This window comes from Phacochoerus africanus, chromosome 1 (assembly GCF_016906955.1).
Source record: "Phacochoerus africanus isolate WHEZ1 chromosome 1, ROS_Pafr_v1, whole genome shotgun sequence".
Taxonomy (NCBI): Eukaryota; Metazoa; Chordata; class Mammalia; order Artiodactyla; family Suidae; genus Phacochoerus; species Phacochoerus africanus.
In genome coordinates, this window is record NC_062544.1 from 30331977 (window position 1) to 30349993 (window position 18017).

Below are 18017 nucleotides of genomic sequence, written 5' to 3' on the forward strand. Positions count from 1 at the left end.
GCATCTGCGACCTACACCTCAGCTCACAGCAATGCTGGATCCTTAACCCACTGAGTGAGATCAGGGATCGAACCCATACCTTCATGGATACTACTCAGGTTTGTAACCCACTAAGCCATGACAGGAACTCCAGTGGATATTTTTTTTAAATCAGATTTAAGATGCTCATTCTTCTTCCTGGGTTTAGGAGAGGTTTTTTCATGAATGGATGTTAAATTTTGTCAAATGCTTGTATTGCACTTTGAGGTAATTATATGGTTTGTATTATTGAGTCTGTTAATATGGTCAATTGCAATGATTGATATTCAGCTAATAAAAAGACTTCCATTTTTTACAGTGTGGATTAAACACAATCACAAAGCATTACAATTTTAAAATGTTGGTGGATTACATTTATAATTTTTTGGTTAAAGATTTTGCATCTATGTTCATGAGTGTTAGTCTACTCAGACTGCCACAACAAAATGCCATAGATTGGGTGATTTAACAAATTTATTTGCATACAGGTCTGAAGGCTGAAAAGTCCAAGATCAAGGTTCTGGCAGGGTTGGGTTTCTGCTAAGATCTCTCCTCCTGGTTTGCAAATGATTGCCTTCTCAATATGTCCTCATATGGAGGAGAGACTGAGAGAGAGAAACAGAGAGAGAGGAGGGGACAGGAAGAGAGATGTGGTGTCGCTCTCTTTCACAAGGACAACAGTTCTACTGGATTAGAACTCCTTCTTTATGACCCCATTTAACCTTTGTCACCTCCTTAAATACTGTCACACTGCTGGGTTAAGATTTCAACACATGAATTTTTAGAGGATGTAGTTCAGTTCATATCAATGAAGGATACTGATCTGTACTTTTACTTTCTGGTAATGTATTTGTTTGATTTTTGAATCAGGGAATTATTATTAAACAGGTTCTATTTTCTCAAAGAATTCGTATAGAAGTGCTATTGTTTCTTTTTAAAATAAACTTTAGAATCGGCTTGTTGATATCCATAATGTAACTTGCTGGGCTTTTTATTGGGATTGCATTGAACCTATAGATCAATTTGAGAAGAACTGGTGACCTGACAATATTGAGTCTTCCACTACATGAACATAGTATGTCTCTCCATTTATTTGATTCTTCTTTTTCTTGAGTTTTAAAATGAATTTATTACAGAATGGTCTTAGAAAGGCAACTACGTTTGATTTGTCATTTTAAAAACAGCTGTTTCTTCATGATGTAGAATAAAGGTTATGTAAGAGGGTATAGAGTTATAAGCTTCTTTCTACTGAGTTTCTCTGATAGTAAGTACAGCACAGTGTAATCATTTCTTCAACGCTAGAATAAATTTCTTAAAGTCTCTTCTATGCTTCTCTTCAAAAAGCAATGACCCAAAACAGAAAATGGCATTTAAAAAGACATTTTCTTAGAGTTCCCATCGTGGCTCAGTGGTTAATGAATCCAACTAGGAACCATGAGGTTGTGGGTTCAATCCCTGGCCTCGCTCAGTGGGTTGGGGATCCAGTGTTGCCGTGAGCTATAGCGTAGGTCTCAGGCATGGCTTGGATCCTGAGTTGCTGTGGTTCTGGCATAGACTGGCAGCTACAGCTCCAATTGGACCCTTAGCCCAGGAACCTCCATATGCCACAAGTGTGGCCCTAGTAAAGACAAAAAAAAAAAAAAAAAAAAAGCCATTTTCTTCTATTCATTCTGTAGTATTGTAATGTATTTTTACCATCATAGGCTACAATTTTCACTTTATCCACTTTAATAAGTTCTGTCACCTCTCTGAATTCAACATCATTCAATACAAAAGTCCACACATTATCACAGAATCCATACATATTTAGAGAGCCCCTGAAGTTGACTCTGTTCCTGACCCTCTGTGCCAATGCTGAATTTATAGCCTTATCAAACTGAGGTAGAACCCGAAGGGCAAGTTGCGGGGTAACCTGTTGAGCCCATATAAGCTCATGGAAGCTCTGCTGAAGACGGTTTCCCAAAGTGGTATTTCTGTACAACTAACATGCTATGGCTTAGGAGGGAGAAATTCTTTTTTTCAATTCAGGCTTGCATTGATGTCCTGTGGAAAAGGCACTTCCCACCTTGGAGTGGACTGAAGCTGCATGGCCGGGAGCTCAGAGGGAGGTACCTACTTCCCCGACCTCCATTTATTTGTTCTTGTTTGAACAAATGTTCATCAGTTTTACATTTCTCTAATGACTGGTGATGCTGGGCATCTTTTCATGTGTTCTTGAGTATTTTTCTCCAGCTTTCTAACTGGTATTTGTATGGTATAGATTTTCCATCTTTTCCTTTTATTCCTTCCAGTTTTATTGAAATGTAACTGATAGATGGTTTATATATTAAGTTTAAGATGTACAGCATAATGACCTAGCTTACACACATCATGAAATGATTACTACAGGTTTCGTTGAACATCCATCACTCCATATATATATGAAAAGAAAAAGAAAAAAAATTCCCTTGTGATGAGAACTCTTAGCATTTACTCTCTTACCAACGTTCATACGTAAACACAGCAGTGTGAATTATGTTCATCATGTTGTCCATCACATGCCTGGTACTTATCTTAGTTCCTGGTGCACAACACAGTGATTCAGTATTTCTGTACATTACAAAATCATCATCATGATAAGTCTAGTTACCGTCTGTCACCACGAAAAGATATTACATTATTACTGACTATATTCCCGTACAATGTACATTTCATTCCCATGACTCATTTATCTTATAACTGTAACCATCCTTTTTTTAAGCATTCACCATATTTATTCAGAAAAATACATTCTTTTCAAAATTAAAATATAGATGATTTATAATATATTGGTTTCAGGTGTACAACAAAGTGATATAAGATTTTTATAAATTATACCCCATTTAAAAATAATTATAAAACATTGGCTCTATTCTCTGTGATATATGATGTATCTTTGTGGCTTATTAATTTACAGTAATTTGTACTCCTTAATCCCTGTGCCTACCTTGTCCTTCCCCCTTTCCTTTCTCCACTGGTAACCACTACTTTGTAATCCGTATCTGTGTGAGTCTGCTTCTGCTTTATTATATTCATTTGTTTTATTTTCTAGATTCCTCATGTAAGTGATATACAGTATTTGTCTTTCTCTGTCTGATTTATTTCACTAAGCATAATATCCTCCAGGTCCATTCAGATTGTTGCAAATGGCAAAATTTCATTCTTTTTATGGCTGAGTAATATTCCATCATATATAGGTTGCTTACATTATCTTGGTTATTGTAAATAATGCTGCTGTGAACACTGGGGTGTGTGTATCTTTTTGATAAGTATGTTGATTTTCTTCAGATATATACCCAGGAGTGAAATTGCTGGATTATATGGTAATTCTATATTTAGTTTTTTGAGGACCTTTCATGCTGTTTTCCACAGTGGCTGTACCAATTTACAATCCCACCAACAGTGTGGTAGGTTCCCTTTCTCCACAACATTCATTATTTTTAAGCTTTTTAATGACAGCCATTCTGATAGAAATAATATCTCATTGTAACTTTGATTTCCATTTTTCTTTTTCACTTTTTTTTTTTTTTTGCTTTTTTAAGGGCCGCATTCATGGCACATGGAGGTTCCCAGGCTAGGGGTCGAATCAGAGCTACAGCTGCCAGCCTCTATTCCACAGCTCATGGCAATGCCGGATCCTTAACCTGCTGAGCGAGTCCAGGGATCGAACCCACAACCTCATGGTTCCTAGTCGGATTCGTGCGCCATGACAGGAGCTCTGATTTCCATTTTTTTGATGTTTAGTGATGTTGAACATCTTTTCATGTGCCATCTGTATGTCTTCTTTGAAAAAGTATTTTTCAGGCCTTTTGCTCATTTTTTAATCAGGAGGGTTTTTTTATATTTAGTTGTTTGAGCTGTTCATACGTTTTGGACATTAACCTCTTATTGATCACATCATTTGCAAATATCAAATATATTTTACTGTTAGGTAGATTGTCATTTCATTTTGTTGATAGTTTCCTTTGCTATGCAAAAGCTTCTAAGTTTAAATAGGTTTCATTTGTTTATTAAAGAAAAATCCTTGGCCTTTAACTCATTTGTGTTTTTATATTTAGAATGGATTTCTTCCTTGCAGCCCACAGTTGTATCTTAATTTTTAATCAATTCTGATAAAGTTTATCTTTTAATTGAATTCTGTAGGCCATCATTATTGATATAAGCACTGATATGTTCTGGTTTAAATCTATTGTCCTGCTATTTTTTCATGTTTGTTAAATCCATTTTTTTGTTTGTTTCTTTATTTTCTTTCCCTGTCTCCTTTTGGACTAGGTGAATCTTTTAAAATGTGTATAATTCCATTTTATCTCCACATTGGTTTACTAGACATCTTGTTTTTGTTACTTTTTTTGGCCATGCCCATGGCATGTGGAAGTTCCCAGACCCATGCCATAGCAACAACCTGAGCTGCAACACTGGCAATGCCAGATCCTTAACCCACTGCACCACCTGGGAATTCCTGTATTACTTGTTAAGTGGTTGCTCTAGGATTTACAATGGATACCTTTGACTTACCACACTTGACCTCCAAATAACATCACACCACTTGTGTTATGCTAAAATCTTACAATAGGATAGTTCATTGGCACTCCATCTTATCTTTTGTGGTGTTATATTACTTCTAATGTATTATAAACCATAAAATACATTGATATTAATTTTGTTTTAAACAGTTTTAAAATGGTTAATGCATGAGAAAAATGTGTCGTGTGTATTTCCATATTTACTGCCTCCAATGTTCTTCCTTCCAAATTTCCATTTGATTATCACTTTCCGTTTTCCTGAAGAACATTTCCTGAAAAACATTTCTCCTTGAGTAGTTAGGCTGGTAGTGGTTCTAAGAGAAATTATTTACTTTCTATTCATTTGAAAAGGCATTTTTCTCTGCATGTAATATTCTAGGTTACCATCTTTTCTCTTTTTTCCCTAGTGCATACAACGCTGTTCTCTGTCTTGCGTAATTTCTGATGTAAGGGAAGCTGTCATTCTTATCTCTGTTCCTTTGTATGTAATGTCTGCAATGTTCTGTGTGTAATGTTTGGGTTGCTTCAAGGATTTTATCTTTATTGTTAGTTTTGAGTAATATGATAGGATGCTTTGTTTATTCTGCTTGGGGTTCTTTTAGGTTCTTGGATTTGTGCGTTTTCAAGTTGGGAAACATTTGGTCATTATGTCTTCAATTTTTTTTTTTTTTTCTGTTTCTTATACCCACTGCCCTGCCATCAGAGTTCTTCTGGAACTCCATTTATGTGCATATTAGATCACTTGATATTGCCAAATGTTGTCCAATATGTGAAAATCAATTTTAATTTATTTTATTTGTTCTTCTAGTTCCTTAAGATGGAAACATATTTTCTATACCTGTTACCCCATCACAGCCAGAAGCATATTGCTTTATCTCCATTTTTGAAGACTTTTTTTTCTCTAGGAATGGAATTCCAGGTTGATGGTTCTTTTTTCCTTTGTTCCTTTAAAGGTGCCACTCTATTGTCTTCTGCTTTCCATAATTTCTGATGAAAATCTTGTTATCTTTTTTTTTTTTTTGGTCTTTTTACCTTTTCTAGGGCTGCTTCCTCAGCATATGGAGGTTCCCAGGCTAGGGGTCTAATCAGAGCTGTAGCCGCCAGCCTACACCACAGCCACATCAACAGAGGATCCAAGCCTCGTCCTCAACCTACACCACGGCTCACGACAACGCTGGATCCTTAACCCACTGAGCAAGGCCAGGGACCGAACCCACAACCTCATGGTTCCTAGTCGGATTCGTTAACCACTGCACCACGATGGGAACTCCTATCATTTTTATCTTTGATGTTCTGGATGTAGTATTTTTTTCTTCAGCTGCCATCAAGATATCCTCTTTATGAGGAAATCAATAAAATAGAGAGTCAAAAAACAATTGAAGAAATCAATAAAACCAAGAGCTGGTTCTTTGAAAAGGTAAACAAAATTGACAAACCTCTGGCTAGACTCACCAAGAAGAGGAGAGAAAAAACCCAAATAACAAAAGCAGAAATGAAAAAGGAGAAGTCATAACAGATACTACAGAAATAAAAAAAAAAAAACCATGAGAGAATACTAAGAACAATTGTATGCCAACAAATTTGACAACCTGGAAGAAATGGACAACTTTCTAGAGACTTACAAGCCTGCCAAAACTGAAGCAAGAAGAAATAGATCAACTGAACAGACCAATTATTAGAAATGAAATTGAATATGTCATAAAAACACTCCCTACAAATAAAAAGTCCAGGACCAGATGGCTTCACAGGTGAATTCTACCAAACATACAAAGAGGAACTTATACCCATCCTCCTTAAACTTTTTCAAAAGGTTGAAGCGGAAGGAACACTCCCAAAGACATTCTATGATGCCACCATCACCCTAATTCCAAAACCAAAGATACCACTGAAAAAGAAAACTATAGGCTAATATCTTTGATGAATATAGACGCAAAAATTCTCAACAAAATTTTAGCCATCCGAATCCAACAACATATAAAAAAGATCACATACCATGACCAGGTGGGATTCATCCCAGGTGCACAAGGATGGTTCAACATAACGCAAATCAATCAACATCATATACCACAGTAACAAAAGAAAAGTCAAAAACCACATGGTCATCTCAATAGATGCAGAAAAAGCATTTGACAAAGTCCAACATCCATTCATGATCAAAACTCTTACCAAAGTGGGTACAGAGGGAACATACCTTAACATAATAGAAGCCATTTATGACAAACCCACAGCAAATATAAGACTCAATGGAGAAAAGCTGAAAGCCTTCCCACTAAAATCTGGAACAACACAAGGATGTCCACTCTTACCACTGTTAATTCAACATAGTATTGGAAGTCCTAGCCACAGCAATCAGACAAACAAAAGAAATAAAAGGCAACCAGATAGCAAGAGAAGAGGTAAAACTGTCACTGTATGCAGATGACATGATACTATATATAGAAAATCCTAAGGACTCAACCCAAAAACAACTTGAACTGATCAACAAATTCAGCAAAGTAGCAGGATATAAGATTAACATTTAGAAATCAGTCACATTTCTGCATACTAACAATGAAATATTAGAAAAGGAATACAAAAATACAATACCTTTTAAAATTGCACCCCCAAAAATCAAACACCCGGGAATACATCTGACCAAGGAGGTAAAGGACTTATATGCCGAGAACTATAAAACATTAATCAAGGAAATTTAAAAATATGTAAAGAAATGCAAAGATATTCCAAGCTCCTGGGTTGGAAAAATTAATATTGTAAAAATGACTATACTACCCAAAGCAATCTACAGATTCAATGCAATCTCTATCAAATTACCCATGACATTTTTCACAGAACTAGAACAAACAATCCAAAAATTTACATGGAAACACGAAAGACCCAGAATTGCCAAAGCAATTCTGAGGGACAAAAACCAAGCAGGAGGCATAACTCTCCCAGACTTCAGGCAATATTACAAAGCCACAGTCATCAAGACAGTGTGGTACTGGTACCCAAACAGACAGACAGACCAATGGAACAGAATAGAGAACCCAGAAATAAACCCAGACACCTATGGTCAATTAATCGTCGACAAAGGAGGCAAGAACATAAAATGGGGAAAAGACAGTCTTTTCAGCAAGAATTGCTGGGAAACCTGGATAGCTGCATGCACATCAGTGAAACTAGAACACACCCTCACACCATGCACCAAAATAAACTCAAAATGGCTGAAAGACCAAAATATAAGACAAGACACCATCAAACTCCTGGAAGAGAACATAGGCAAAACATTCTCTGATACCAGCCTTACAAATGTTTTCTCAAGTCAGTCTCCCAAAGCAACAGAAATAAAAGCAAAAATAAACCCATGGGACCTCATCAAACGCACAAGCTTTTGCACAGCAAAGGAAACCAAAAAGAAAACAAAAAGACAGCTTGCAGAATGGGACAAAATAGTTTCAAATGATGCAGCTGACAAGGGCTTAATGTCTAAATGATACAAGCGACTTAGACAACTCAACAGCAAAAAAGCCAACAACCCAATGGAAAAGTGGGCAAGAGACCTGAATAGACATTTCTCCAAAGAAGATGCACAGATGGCCAACAAACACATGAAAAAATGCTCAACATCCCTGATCATTAGAGAAATGCAAATCAAAACTACCACGAGATACCACCTCGCACCAGTCAGAATGGCCATCATTAATAAGTCCACAGATAACAAATGCTGGAGAGGGCGTGGAGAAAAGGGAACCCTCCTGCACTGCTGGTGGGAATGTAAGCTGGCACAGCCACTATGGAGAACGGTATGGAGGTACCTTAGAAATCTATACATAGAACTACCATATGACCCATAAATCCCACTCTTGGGCATATATCCGGACAAAACTCTCCTTAAAAAAGACACATGCACCCGCATGTTCATTGCAGCACTGTTCACAATAGCCAAGACATGGAAACAACCCAAATGTCCACTGATAGATGATTGGATGAGGAAGATGTGGTATATACACACAATGGAATACTACTCAACCATAAAAAAGAACAAAATAATGCCATTTGCAGCAACATGGATGGAACTAGAAACTCTCATACTGAGTGAAGGAAGTCAGAAAGAGAAAGACAAATACCACATGAGATCACTTATGTCTGGAATCTAATATACAGCACAAATGAACCTTTCCACAGAAAAGAAAATCATAGACTTGGAGAAAAGACTTGTGGTTGCCAAGGGGGAGGGGGAGGGAGTGGGGTGGTTGGGGAGCTTGGGGTTAATAGATACAAACTATTGCCTTTGGAATGGATTAGCAAGGAGATCCTGCTGTGTAGCACTGGGAACTCTGTCTAGTCACTTATGATGGAGCATGATAATGTGAGAAAAAAGAATGTGTACATGTATGTGTAACTGGGTCACCATGCTGTACAGTAGAAAAAAAATGTATTGGGGAAATAACTATTAAAAAATAATAAAATAGATTTCCTCTTTACCTTTAGTTTTCCGTAGTTTGAATATGATATGTATAGGTGTTCTGGGATGATTTGGGTGGGAGGAGTTTATTATTTCTTTTTGTTTTTATGGCCGCACCTGTGGCATATGAAAGTTCCCAGGTTAGGGGTAGAAACTGAGCTGTCACTGCTGCCTAGACCACAGTCACACAACGTCAGATCAGAGCTGCACATCTGTGACCTACAACTCAGCTTGTGGCAACACCAGATCCTTAACCAACCGGGCAAGGCCAGGGAAGGAAGCTACATCCTCATGGACACTATGTTGGTTTCTTAACTTGCTGGGCCACAATGGGAACTCCTGACAGGAGTATTTTTTCTGTTTGCAGATCTTTGAGATTTTTGGATACCTGCTAGATATTTTTTATCATTTTTTTAAAAATTCTCTATCATGATCTTTTCAAATATTTATTCCATTCTATTTTTTTCTCTCTTCTCCTTTTGAGATTCCAGTTATACACAGGTTCATCTAGGCATAGCTGGACTAGAAATATCTTTGAAAAGTTTCCAGGATAGGAAACCTATGCCTAAAAATATTTTATCAAATTTATAAAGGAGGAGGAGAAGGAACACTGAAGTGACTTTGTTACAATGGCACTTTCCTCATTAAAGAAATGATCTTTTAGGAAGTGGGGATCCTCCTTGGCCCACTGGCTGGAAATAGTCTGTGTTTTCACTGAGTAAAACATAGTATTCTTTCTAAGCTACTGACAGGAGGAAGAGATTAAACATCCCAGGTCATCTATGTTTGTCTCCTTTTATACTATACGTCATTTTTACAACTTAGAGAACATATGTATAGAGAACATATGTCTTAGAGAACATTCCATATAGTTACTATGGAATTACTTCATTATTTTTTCCAGGCTTCATTGTGTGCTCTTGAATAGATATAAACAAATTTATCTAATCTTTACTGATGGGCATTTAGAATGTTTTTAACTTATTGCTGGCACATCAAATGGCTCAACATTTTTGAACCTGTATATTTGGTATGCATAAGCAAGAAGAATTAGGAGCTTTTGTTGCCACTGTTTTAATTTTTCTTTTTTTTAGATCTAAGTGGTACCTGACTGAACCCATCATGTTAGTTAATTCACAGCAGGGCATAACTACTGTCCACATAAAATCTCTTTAATTTTAAAAAATATTATTATTGTTCATTTATTACCTTCTTCATTGCCATTATTCTCACAACAGGCATCCACTCTCTTGAATATAATGTGTATTCTTTCTATCCACCTTTCATTGTTCATTTCCATTATATGTACAGTTCCAAGCATTTAATATTGTTGGAGCGGAGTTCCCGTGGTGGCGCAGTGGTTAATGAATCCGACTAGGAACCATGAGGTTGCGGGTTCGGTCCCTGCCCTTGCTCAGTGGGTTAACGATCCAGCGTTGCCGTGAGCTGTGGTGTAGGTTGCAGATGCGGCTCGGATCCTGCGTTGCTGTGGCTCTGGCGTAGGCCGGTGGCTACAGCTCCGATTCAACCCCTAGCCTGGGAACCTCCATATGCCGCGGGAGCAGCCCAAGAAATAGCAACAACAACAACAATAACAACAACAACAACAACAAAAAGAATATATTAATATTGTTGGAGCTATATATTATACTTCAAATCCATTATTTTTCTTGTTTTTTTTTTTTTGCACATTGTATTTTTGGAGTCATTCTACATTGCTCTATGTACATCCAGCTCATTTATTCTGACCTCTGCATAGAAATCAAACTTATGTTAACAATAGGAAAATTCTTGGCAGCAGGAAGGCTGGATCAAAGAGAATATGCTTTAACAATTTGGAAAGATCATGCTAAGTTATTTTCAAAATGGTCTTATTGATTTAACAGTTCAAGAGGATTTCTGTCTGCTTACATCCTTCATTTCTTTCTTTTTTTTTTTCTTTTTAGGGCTGCACCCGTGGCATATGAGATTCCCAGGTTGGGGGTCGAATTAGGGCTTTAGCTGCTGGCCTACACCAAAGCCACAGCAGTGCGAGATCTGAGCCATGTCTGTGACCTACACCACAGCTCATGGCAACAGAGGATCCTTAACCCACTCAGTGAGGCCAGGGATCAAACCTCGTCCTCACGGAGGCTAGTCAGATTAGTCTCCTCTGAGCCATGAGGGGAACTCCCTTACATCCTTTTCAACAAGAGGAATTATCAAATGTTTTAGTATTTGCTGAGTTCCCTGGTAGCTCAGTGGGTTAAAGATCCAGCATTGCCACTACTGTGGCTCAAGTCATTGCTATGGTGCAGGTTCGATCCCTGACCTAGGAACTTCTGCATGGTCCCAGCATGGCCAAAAAAAAAAAAAAAAAAAAAAATTAAATAGTTTAGGAGTTCCCACTGGGGCTCAGCAGGCTAAGAATCTGGCATTGTCTCTGTGGTGGCACAGGTTTGATTCCTGGTCTGGCGAAGTGGGTTAAGGATTGGGTTTTGCCACAGCTGTTGCATAGGTCTCATCTATGGCTTGGATTGGATCCCTGGCTGGGGAACTTCTATATGTCGTGGGTGCCGTCATAAACAAAAATAAATAAATGCCTTAGTATCTGCTAATTTTCTGAATGAAAATGATACTTTGTTGTCTTTTCAATTTACATTTACACAACTATCACTATACATGGGCACATGTTTCTACTCTTACCAGTCACTCATTCCTTTTTTATTATAAATTTCTTGTTCCAACACATAGCCTTCCACTGTCCTCAGCTTGGCAGGGGGGTTTTTTGTAGTTTTTTTTTTTTCAGAATTTCACACTTGAAACTTGAGTGATGATGAAATTTGAGGTCAACAATGAATATCAGTGATTTATCTATTTTAGAAAGGTTGCAAGGATACTGGGCAAATTAAAAGCTTATATGCATCATGGTTCCTGGGGCCAATAAAATTATTGTCTAGGTGACTGTGTTGTAGAATTGGAAAGCACGGGCATGAAATTAAGTTAACCAATACGTTTGACCAAAGGCCACTGAGGGCCCATTTTAGTTAAATTGTGATGTGGGCTGGCAGCTCCTCATCGTTTCAAAACTCCCACACATGCCCACTTCCTGACTGGTCTTGGAGCTTTGTGGAGAATGAGACGCAAGACATGTCAAGACACATCGGGCACATTAGAAGGATTTCTCGCAGCTTCTCCAACCTCCCTCTCCTGCCAGACTTCTCCCCTTCTGTGGAGACAGAGCACCTTCCCCCTAGAACAAGCCTTGGGCTTCCTGCCCTTTTGTCAGCTTTTGTTGATGAGTCCTAATGTTCCATTCAGGCTCCACCTCCATCACTGACAACTTGGCATTTGCCTGATGTGTCATCTTCAAGAGTCCTTAAGACGGGCAAGGGAGGTGAGAGAGAGGGCAATGGGGAGGAGAAGGCTGACAAAGGGCAGGCCCGCCAGCGTCACACAGCACCTGTCAGGGAGAGATTGAATCAGACCCCGGTCCTGGATGGGAGCTGATGTTCTGTCCTGTTGGTCTCTTGGCAGAGCCAGATCTAGCTTCACTCCGAGGGCCAACACTGGAGCCAATAGTGGTCTGCTCAACCTCAGTCGCCATGGTTAGTGTAAGCAGGGAGCAGGATGACTATTACCATGGAGAGCCTTTGTTCTGCTGAGGACCTGGATGGGATTGGCTGTGCAAGTCTGGGGTGGAGCCGGGAACTCTGGAGGTAGAGAAGAGGTCATGTGTCTGCGGCCTTCTTGGGAGAAGGAAAGAAAAAAATACTTTGTGGGCCATGGCTGGATACAGTCTTTGTAGAAGAGGATATGTATTGGGATTTGAGGTGGGCAGTTGTGTGCCAGGTGAGGTAACCCTTCTCCATTCCTTATTAAATCCTCAGTAAAGTCACAAACTCAGGAATGTGTATGTGTATGGAGGCTGTTCGAGGAACACTAAGAGTTGTCGTAATGGTCATAGCGGCATGTTTTGGGAGTCAGCGCACCTATTATGTGCCAGGAACTATGCCTATCATGGATAATCACACGCAATCGACACAACATTCTCATATTTTTATCCTCCATTTGCTTCATGATCATACTTTTATATTACGATGTTATTAGTCTTGCAACAGCGCCAACAAATTTTTGTGTTCTCTGCTTCAGCCAGGAATAATTTATTTCTCAAAGAACAGTAACCTATCCAAACGCTCTAAGAGAAGGGGGCTTCTTACAAGGGAGGACTTGAAAAACAAAAGTAGGACATTGGGTTGGGGGTCTTGGGAAGTGGAAAGGAACTGGTCCACGCCCCTCCTTTCTTTCTCTCCATTCTCAGCCTCTACTGCTTCTCTGTTATCTGTTTCTGCTCCAGCCTTTCTCTGAAGATGAATTTCCAGCTATCCACCTTCCAACTTGCTCCTTGCTAAAAACAGATCCTAAGTCCCAGACTGTCAACTGCAGGCTTATCAATGTCTCTCTGGAGATTTTGAGTCTCTCGTTCCAGTTCTAATAGGAGAGAATGTGATTGGCTTATCAAGAGTCAGGTGGCTATTTCTCATCTAATCATCTGTAGCCAGAAGTAGGTCCCTTGGGATGGCATAGTTCCAGGAGGAGCTAAGGGGGCGCCCCTGTGATATGTCTGCTGCAATGCCCTCTGACAGAGGGGAGCCAGAGGTTCAGAGACAGAAATGTTTTTAGAACAATTGAGGGGTTTTTTTTGGCCGCACCTGTGTTCCCCAGAAGTTCCCCAGCCAGGGATCAAACCCTCACCACGGCAGCAACACAAGCCACAGCAATGACAACGCCAGATCCTGAACCTGTTGTACCACCAGGGAACTCCCAAGATGGAAATGTTTTGACTCCAAAGAAGAGGTAATAGAGTAACTAATCAAGGACTCTGACCGGGTAGACCAGGGGTAAAGATCTGGTTGGGGATGCTTTATGTTTATTATCTAGCTGTCTCCTACTGCACTTTTGGGTGATTGGTCTTGGATGATGCAATGGATATTACTTGTTTAGAAATAAATAATCCTAGAATTTTACATGAGGAAGGATTACTTATCAGGGGTCTTTGGTTTACAAGTAACTGAACTCAGCTCAAAATGGGTTCAACCTAAAAGTTCATGTATCTGAAAAGCCCAGGGGTCCTCTAACGCCATCCTACTCTGAGGCCTCAAAACGGGTCATCCGAATCTAGTTTCATTCATTTCGTGGCTATTTCTTTAACTTCTTTCTGCCTATAATATTTCTTTCATGGCCATTTACCCTCTGCCTAGATTCACCTTCCCCTTCTGCCTGGAAAATTCCTAGTCATCCTTCAAAACTCAGTCCAAAACATTACCCACCACTCTATGTATTTGCTGACTGGCCATCTGGCTCCAAGCAAAACTCACTGCTCTTTTGTCAGGGTCCCCAAAGCCACTTATTCATGTTCTAGCACAAGACTCACTGTCATTAGTGTTGTTGTGTATGGGATGTATGTGTTTTAATAACATGCATGAGGAGATGGTAGGGCTCTCCAAATCTGTACTTTTCCTATTTATCCTGGTCACATGGTTCAGTCACATTTTCCACCCCCCTTTAAGTTAAGTGGGGCCATGTAACTGCCAGCCATTTTCAGAGCTTCACCCCTCACCAAACGCCTCCTGCAAAATCCTCTGTAATCAGGTGTAGATGCTCTGGATGAGCTCTCCAAGGCCCTGGAAGATGTTGGAGCCACTCTATGGAAAGATACTGAATCCCTGAATGATAGCATGGAGCAGAGCACCCCCGGATCTCAGCCTACACTGAAGTATATGGTGAATGAGAAAGAAACTTGCATTCTATCAAAACCCTCTATATCATTACCTATTATTGCATAGCAAGCCATCTCAAAGCTTAGTGGGTTAAGACAACAGCTATTTTTAATTGCACACAATTCAGCCTACGGGTTGGGCTTAGCTGGGCATTTCCTCCACCAGTCTTGTAGCTGGTTACTCATGCAACGAACATGTTCAGCTGGTGGGTTGGCTGGAGGCTGGGTTCAGCTAGGGCACTAGGATGCCTGGCCTCTCTCTCTCTCTTTCTCATCAGGACCCCTTCCTTTTCTCACTATCAGGACCTCTCCCTCTTCCCCATGGCCTCTCCTGTGGTCCTCCATTTGTCTCTCCAAAAGCATAGCCAGACTTCTTCTCTGGAGCTCAGGGTGGCCAAGAATGGGAAAGTGGAACCTGCCAGACCTTCCTAAGGCTTAGGCTTGGAATGGAACTAGCATCACCTCCACTGTGTTCTCTACATTAGGGCAAGTCACAGAGTCAGCCCAATTTGTGGAGACATGGCTATACCAAGTGCGCATAGTAAAAGATATAGTTTACCGGGGGCCATAGGTATGACAGACCACTATAGCCACTGAAACGAAGGGCTTGTTTGTTACAGCAACTACCTGCACTCACAAATCAATGCCAACAGGTCACTGTTTGTCAAAGTGTCAGTCTCTTACTGCCTTTACAATTTTTGCACTTTCTGGGTACCATCGTTAATATTATTTACTTACTGTTTCTTTAAACAACGAACTTGAAAAATAAATTCATTGAAAAATAAAATTTTGTATTACTACTGTGACTACAGGGCTGAAAGTGCAATTCCACTTTTCTTCAGTCCTCAATAGCATAAGTACACAACCATTTTTAAAATTCATCAATATAGGAATTCCCACAACAAGATCAGTGGCGTACCTGCAGCACCAAGGACTCAGCTTCAATTCCAGGGCCAGCACAGTAGATTAAAGGATCTAGCATTGCTGCAGCTGCTGCTGTGTAGTTCAAAACTGTGCTTCGGATCTCATCCTTGGCCCAGGAGCTACAGGGTGGTCAAAAAAGAAAAAAAAATCATCAATACATCCCCTCATGTTACCTTGAAATCATCAGGGTTGGGTCCATCCCCTAGGTTAAGAGGTTACAGAGATGCCCAGGGAATTTGGTTGAATTGAACTTTATGGAATTGAAACCTGCTTTCTGGGAGTTCTCCTGTGGTGAAGCAGATTCAGGATCTGGGATGTCACTGAAGCTGCTTGAGTCACTGCTGTGGTGCAAGTTCAGTTCCTGGCCTGGGAACGTCCACATGCCTCAGATATGGCCAAAAAATGAAATGCAACAAAAGAAACCTGCTTCCCTATAATTTTTACCCATTAGATTCTACCTAAACCCAATCTGATTTCTTAATCTGCCCTTGGGTATTTGAAGAATTCTCAAGGAGATGCTCCGAATATTCCAGCTCCTTCAACATATCCATTTTCTTTGAAGTAGTCTACTACCACTGAGTGGAAAATTAACCCAGCCAAATACATGAACCAACTCAAAATACCAAAGACGAGACTGAAACTCTGTTTATCTGCCCTGTGGGTTGGTTGAGATCCTAGGAGCAAAGCAGCAGGTGGGCAGACCCAGGTCTTTTCTCAGAGGTGATGGCAGCCAGTGAGTTCCTCTCAAAACTGGCTCTGTTTCCATAACAACCACCACAGTGATGATGCTACCTCTCCTTGTCTCATGTCCTCAGGGCTTGGAGACACCACTCCAGAATTCACATCCCTACAGAGATCTGATTCCAGTGGTTCCCACTCTGTGGAGCTGCTCAGACAAGATGGTCACACGTTTGCTTATAGAGCTCCGTTTCTTTCTCCCTCTGCCTCTCTCATTTCTTTTCACCACTGAGGCACTACCTTTCCCTGACCCCCCTCCTGAGTGTTCAAAATATATTTACTTACTATGGTTTTCTTGTGGGTGAAGTGGTCTATGCCTCTCTTAACACTGCAAGGGTGGGAACAGCTCGATTGGAAGTTTCTAGAAAGGAGACCGCTGGACATTAAGGAGTTGGGTTATTTTCTAAGTAGAAGGGCATTATCAAATAGTTATATATCTGCCTCTGTTTCTGATTCCAGCAGGAACCTAATTTGATTTCTAAACACTATTTCAGAGATCTTGGAAGCCTGGCTGGGGAAGGGGTAAGGAAAGTCACCCCCCAACACAAAATATCTCATTCTTGGGGTCCTGTGGTCATGACTCTATGAAGCAATTGATGCCCAAATAAAAAGGTCTCATTCTTTTTTTTTTTCTTTTTTTTCTTTTTCTTTTGGCTGCCCCAGCAGCATATGGTAGTTCCTGGGCCAGGGATCGAATCTGAGCCAGAGCTGTGACCTATGCTGCAGCTGGAGCAACCCTGGATTCCTAACCTTCTGGTCTGGGCTGGGGATTGAACTGACACCTCCACCTTGTACTGACAAGCCAGATCATTAACCCACTGTGCCACAGTGGGAACTCCAAGAGGGCCTCATTTTTTAAGGGGCGCTGCTTATAGGTATGCCCCTGTGGGGACCAGACCTCAACTGAAGCCCAGCTGGTCCCCTAACTGCATGAACCAGGTAGACATGGGGCAAGTTCTGGCCCCACTGCTCATGGGTATGTGGCTCTGGGCAAGTGGCTTCTTCTCCTGGGATCTCACAACAACTGGGTAAAGCTGACTTGGGCTGTCACGTGCCTTGAGGGCTGAAATGGGTTCTCCAAGTTTATTTGGCTTCCAAATCTTCCACTCTTGGTATAAATGCAGATTCCTGGGCCCGATGCCCTTTTGATTCCATGATGCATGTTAAAGAACACCTGGCATCGGGAAATGGGGGTGTCAGGCCAGATTGGGAGAAATTCCAGTCTAATATATGGCTTGTCCACGGAGGCTCTAAACCCACCCACTGTAGGTGTTCTGTCCCCCAACAAGTCTTACTCACTCTCACTCACATCTATTGTGTGGTGGGCTGTGGAATAAAGAAATAAGGGAGGAAAAGGCACCTTCTCAGCTCACAAAGAAGTCTGGCTGGAGGAAGCCTCACTGGCAGGTCTGTGCTCTGCTGGCGCCCCCTAGTGGTCACATGCTGAACCACCGGCACATCCCTCTGGGAATCTCTGATTCTGGCTTGATTCACTTGAAGAATCATTAATGGCCAGGAGGTCACCTGAGATTAGTAGGAAGTGGAAACAGATTTTGATCAGTGCCACCTCTTGATGCAGGTGGCTGGGTGAGAT

General features: G+C 40.5%; 1 pseudogene; it reads right to left on the reverse strand.

The window, feature by feature from the left end:
• LOC125138024 (transcription initiation factor IIA subunit 2-like) overlaps positions 1-18017 on the reverse strand; it is a 163877-nt pseudogene that overhangs the window by 98002 nt on the left and 47858 nt on the right.